Genomic DNA, 6,277 nt, shown 5'->3' on the forward strand with positions numbered 1-6,277 from the left:
GAAAGCAGACGTACCCTAGAGGTCACTGCAGAGCAGTCATTTGAGTCTCAATGTGTTTCGAGGGAAAATGGTCAGAACACTTTGGAATATTAGATTTAGTCGAGGTGACTCTCAGTAGTTATTGTCCATCTCTCTCCAAAACCACCCAACCATATGCCATACCTCCACAGAGCAGGATCCCAAAACTCTACCCTGTTATCTTTCTCAGGCAGAATGTCACCTCCTTCATGCTATACCCTCTACCTCATATTCCCACCTACTCCCTTTACCACACCTCATCCTTTGAAGTCTTCTTGCTTTGAAGTAGCCCAATCGTATCATCTGTCTGGCCACATCTCCACAGCATGCACAGGCTGCCCCCCTCACCTTGCCTTGGCTCCATCAAATAGCTTTGTTTGCCTCTCTCCATCCAGAAGACTGGTTCTGATAGGGATAGGTCCTTGCAATGTTTGCCACGGGCTGGGAAGCTGTCACAAGCACAGCTGTACACCTCTGATCAGCTGTAGCTATCTGGGGAGAGGTGCATAAGGGACTTGAATAAATACTGTGGTATGGGTAGAGCAGAGGAGTTTCATTGCCTCTTTGGAGACATTAATCTGCTTCCTCCATTTAGGTAATGTTTATCAATTGGCAGTTTCTGGCTATTTGAGGCAGGTGTAGAGCAAGAAGGTGAAATTTTGCAGAAAAGATAATTTGGCACAGAAATAAAAAAGAGCAACAGGATCAAAATAATAAGCCATCATAAGTATTTCTACAGCCCTTTTCATCTGTGCATGTCAAATAATTTTGACAAAAATGTAAAAAAAAAGACCTGAAAGAGTCAAGCCTCTTTGCAGTGCACATACACCAGAAATACACAATTTCTTCCACCTATTGCCTAACTGCTGTCACCCCTGAATTAGGAGAGAGAAGCTGTTCATTGCTCAAGGCAACAATGCCTTGTGATTTAGGGTATGAGAGGCTAGCTCAAACTGTAAGACAAGGCAGCATTTAGAGAGTTGGCCAGGCCACTGCCTTACAAAAAAAGCCATGGATCTTTAACACCAAGTGGTCAGGCCCTCAGTTTGACGTCTCAGCTGATAAAACAGGAAAGGTGAAAGCAGGGGCAGAACCAATCTTTTAACAGCTGGCTATAGGAGAAGACAAATTTGTAAACTGTAAGAGGGACAAAGGAAAAACATTTACCCCCCGCTTTTAATAGAGATTCATTCATAAAACTTAAGTGAAGGCTACAAGGTCATAGAAAGTTACATGTGATCCAGTTTTGGAAAATGCCCTTCTTACAGACTAAGCCCAGAGGCAGAGGCTATTTTAGCTATTGCCAAGGAGAAGTGTCATGGAGGCCCCTTTTTTCCTTCTCTGGGGGCCAAAGGAAACTCCAGCTAGACATATTGTACATGACAAGGTTTAACGATCTTTGTTCATAATGGATCCAAGCGTGAATACCCAAGTGCATTCAGGAGAGGCCCAGGACTACGAGGTAAAATGTAAAGCCTGAAATAGGGAGGGAACGTTTTCTGGATTGGGATAGGGTCATTCCTGGGGCAGTGAACGTATATGGGTTCATTTTGCACCTGGTATTCTGATTAACAGTGAGGTCAATCTCCTGAACTTCCCAAGCGTGAACACCTGCTTCTAGCACTGCTCATATCCTAGCCCTTCACAAGGCTTTCTCCTTCAGTAATCCCAGGAAATGCATAGGCATCCCATGTCTCTGTTAGAACTATCCCCAAGAGACTTTCACACCAGGGAGGACTGATCTCAGCGCTCCCATATCTGAGAGCTCACAGACAGTTCTTCAGCTGACATCTACCATCTGTGTCATCATCCTTCAGTGCTGACTTCTCTGAAAAGGAAAACATGAATTCTTGTTGTCCCTGACTCCAGCACCTTCCTCTGTGTTGCCACTGTCTCTTCCTTAGAAGCTGGGCAATGGTTGCTGTTCTTTCCTGTTCTTTTTCCCGCTATTACAAGATGTCTGGATCCATGTTTTGGTCTTCCACAAATGACACATGAGCAGAGATGACCTGGCTGTGCTCTGCATTTCTACATCTCATGCATCAGTAGTACGACAGGGCAGCACAACCTTTGTTTCCTGAATAGAGCTGGCTGTGCAAGAACTCCTTACGACTTTTTTACTGTTTTTTCCTGATTTCTGTGGCAACTTCTCTGCCCCAATGAGTTTTCCTGGAAGTTGCTTTGTAAATGGTGTCAAACTGTGTGTGCAAAGCAGGAGAGCATGTGAGTTCCTACATAGTGATTCGTGTCATGGAAACACACCATGGGATCAATATAAACACGAATACTGAACTGAAAGTAAAGCATGGACATGAGACAAAGGAAAATAAAATTATTTCATTATATTTGTTTAAATCACTTTGCTTTGAATTGCTGGCTTTTGCTGTTATGTTTTTTGTCGGGGTTTTTTTTCCCTTTTTTTTTTCCTTTTTAGTTTGGTCTTTGTTCTGTTTTTGGGGTTTTTTTTGCCACTATAATAATGAATTGTATCCACTTTTTATATATAAAGAAAATGCGGGCTTGTGCGAACGTGAACAGAATTGTCACTGCTGTTACATGCTTGCTAGGAGTGTAACCTGACATGTTCGAGCCTTGTCCAGACCTGGTGGAGGCTTGTGGCCACTGCTGCTTGAGCCCTAGCCAGCATATTTGAGCTTGCTCAGACTTGCACCCCAGCACGGTGGGCATGTCACAGCCCACCAAGAAACTGCCTGTACAAGGGGCAGTGCCCAGGGGTGGGACGGACGTGTTGGCAGAACGCAGACTCCCCACGTCCCCAGCGCTGCTTGCCCAGCCCTTACCAAGGAATTCATAAATTGCCTTATTGATTGACCAACTCGATCGTGTAATTTATGACAAGCAGAATGAGCGCAGCCTACGTTTGCTCTGTCAGGGGCTCCAAGCTCCGGGAGCCCGCGGGATCCCCGCATCCCCCCCGGCACAGGCAGGGAGCTGCTGGCTCGGACACGGCTGCAGCACAGTGAGCTCGCCCATCTCTGGGCACCAAGGGCAGCGAACTGAGTGCGGAGCTAGGAGAGCTCAGGCACAAGGTAAGGGTGACTGCAGTCAGGAAAGCCAGAGCCCAGGGAGGAGGAGCAAGGAAGGATAGCACAGAGCAACAGAAAAAAAAATAACACCACAACAAAAGAGAAGACAGTAAAAGGGAGCGCAATAATGGGCATGCATTTCTCTTTCTTCTGCCCCGTGGCAAGCTGCCAATCTCTTCCACACAAATTCCTCAGTGCTACTAAAACCAGTCCCCATGGACACACCTGCCTTGAGACAAATTCTTTTAGTCTTGAAAAAATCTGGGCACTTCTTCAATAAAGCGCTTTGCTTTTACACTGCTTTGCCTTTGTGAATTTTGGCAGCAGCTCACACTTGGAGAGCTTTTGAGAACCCTTTCTGTAATCAGATTTCCCTGCCCTGCCCCAGGGGACTGTGGGCGAGTCACTTCCCACAGCTGTCCCTCAGCTTCCAATTCTGTGACGTGCGGCTCACCAGCACCTCAAAGGGCTGGGGCGAGGCATCGTTTGTGTGTGAAGAGCTGTGAAATCCAGGAGGGCCACGGGCGCTGAGCAGAACATGACATGCTGTGAGCTCAGTGTTACCATCAGCTCATCACTCGGCTATGGCAGGAGCTGGGGCAGGCACAGGAGTATGGTTTATAACACTTCACTGCCCAGTGCAAAACACCATAAAGTGAATGAAAGAGGAGGCAGTGGAGTCTTGTGGTGATATGACTTCTTCCTTCTACGCAGTAGGGCCAAGGTTTAAGACCAGAAAATACGAACATGCTTAGGAGTACTAGCTAAATACTCAGAAAAAACCCAAAAGCTCAAGCTGAGACTTTTCCAGTTCCTTCTCATGCAGGTTATCTCCTGAGCCACCTCAAGCTGGAGGTGTTTAGGGGTAGTGAAAATCATGTATCTGCATTGAAAATAGTCTCCCTTCTTTTCCTCTTCTGTCCACAATCAGACTAGGCTGTCCACAAGCATTAAAAAGAACCCAAATTATTTGCAGCATGGTGCAACAGAAAAGAGCATCACTACAATTCTGTGAATACATGGTTAAAATAATGGGCTTTGTGATTTCTGCCCATTCTAATTTTCTTCTGACTGAAGTTTCTAGTAACATAAGAGTAACCTTCTCCTTCTGTCCTATTTTTGCTCTTCTTTTCTGTAGTTTCTAACCAAGGCCTTACCACACTTGTTCTGAGAAAGAGGTCAAGTTTATAAGCCAGGTTGCCTGTTTCGGCTTAGATTTAGTTTTAATATCATAACTGAAAAACATACGCTAAGTTTACCTGCTCTTTTTTGGCAATTTACAAATATCAATATAAACTGTGAAAAAGTAGGGTCTGAAGATATGGATGCTGTCATGAGCCATGCAGAGTCTAATTCTGGCTTGGCTGCAAATTTAATTTGAAGTCTTGAGCAAGTCAATTAAATTTTTCTCATCAAGTCTTTCCTCAGCAAAAGAGGGAATAGTTACTTGCCCTGTAGAGAAGATGCAAAGACTGAGAAAGTAATTAAATAGTTTATTTAAGATGTAAAAAAATCCCTTAAGAATTATGTAGAAACCTCAATCAGGTTTTTAAAAAAGGCTATTTAAAACACAATGGGATAAAACATATCATCATTGAAACTAATTAATGAAATAACCATGGCAAAAATTCCTCAGATATGAAGAATGGAACATAAATCTGCAGTTGCCTGGCAGAGTATATTCCACTCAGAAAAGCAACTGCTCTTTATTCACTGTGGTGGAAACAAAGTAATTGCAGATACATGAGAGAATTCTTGTAGCCTATGAGAATCCTTGATAATGCCTTCCATTATTATTGTTCTTTATTTTTCATGATCTTATAACACTTTGGCCCTTTAGTTGGGATCTGTTGTGGTGTGGTTGGTACCACAGACACAGAAGATAATGAAGTACACTGCCCCAAAGAGCTTTAGGTCAGAGATCCCAAATGTCCAACAGTTTATATCACACTGAAAGGTGATGAACCATTACTCTAATTTTACACATGTGGTCAAATTTTCCCCTTTCCCCCGTTTCATATGAAGCAGAACAAGGCTGCTTATCTGTGTTTGGCTCCCCCCTCCGTGGGGGGTTTGCTGTGTTTGTTTGGTGACATACCAGTGTAGTGCAGGTCAGGTGCTGCTCTTGGAGCTATGGATCTGTTCACGTGATTACGTATCAGTAAAATTGCACAAGCTGAACTGGGGCCTTCCAGGACTCTTTCCTCAGGCCATCCTACTCTGTGAGCGAGGAGGCACCAGCTGCTGCTTACCCCAAGCATCCAGTTGCACACAACGATCCTTGTAGGTGTGAAATAAAAGTGCTCTCTGCTCTGGCCAGCTCCCTCTGTCAGTAGTAGGTACTAACGTGCCAGTTCACTAAGAGCTGACCTTCACCAACCATGTCCATCCATCCAAGGTACTAAACTGAGTGTGGTTTGCACATAGCTCTGTGTGGATGCTTGTTTTGTCAGTTCCATGGTTTGTTTTGTTGGTATGGCACTTTCATTTGTAAAAGGTGTCAGTGAGACCTGGATTCCCTGGGGACAGGAAAAAAACAGGTATTTTGCCACTTCTGTTCTACTTTAGGCCATTTGCAGAAGTGAGAAGCATTTCCATTGGTATCCCAGATAAGTCTCTCTTCTAAGGGAGGTGCTGGCTTCTCCCACCAGCACTTGCTGAGCACAGGAGTCATCATGGGAACACCTTTCCCCTTTCTGAGAGAACCCTCTCCTTTTAGGAAATGCAAGGAGAGCAGAGAAGGCTGCCTGACTAACAAATGCCTTTAAAGGTCAAATAACCTTTTCAGTAGCTGTGCAATAGATTTTAAGACAAACAAACAGTGGATGAAAGTGTATTAGGGTAAGGGGGCACATGAATTCAGACAGTGCAAAGACAGTGATTTCTGTTCAACCTGGGAAGACTCTTGAGAGCAGAGACCTGAGCAGGCTGGGCATGCACAGCCTGGTCAGAGCAACCAGAAAATACAGTGGGTGATGCAAGGGCAGCCCTGAGAGGCAGAGCATGATGCAGCACAGGCACAGAAAGCAGTGTGTTAGTGCTTTTAAAGGCAGCTCTGATGGCAATGGGACTGTCCCCAGCTGTGACACTACATAAAATCAGTAGCACCAAGCATTGGCTTCACTCATGCTGCTTCACACCTCTGGTGAGCTTTAGGTTCTGTAGTGATCTGGTTTAGGTTGGCTGTAGTGATCATTGTTTCTGTGATGTTT

Source organism: Catharus ustulatus, chromosome 1 (assembly GCF_009819885.2).
Source record: "Catharus ustulatus isolate bCatUst1 chromosome 1, bCatUst1.pri.v2, whole genome shotgun sequence".
In the NCBI taxonomy this organism is placed as follows: domain Eukaryota; kingdom Metazoa; phylum Chordata; class Aves; order Passeriformes; family Turdidae; genus Catharus; species Catharus ustulatus.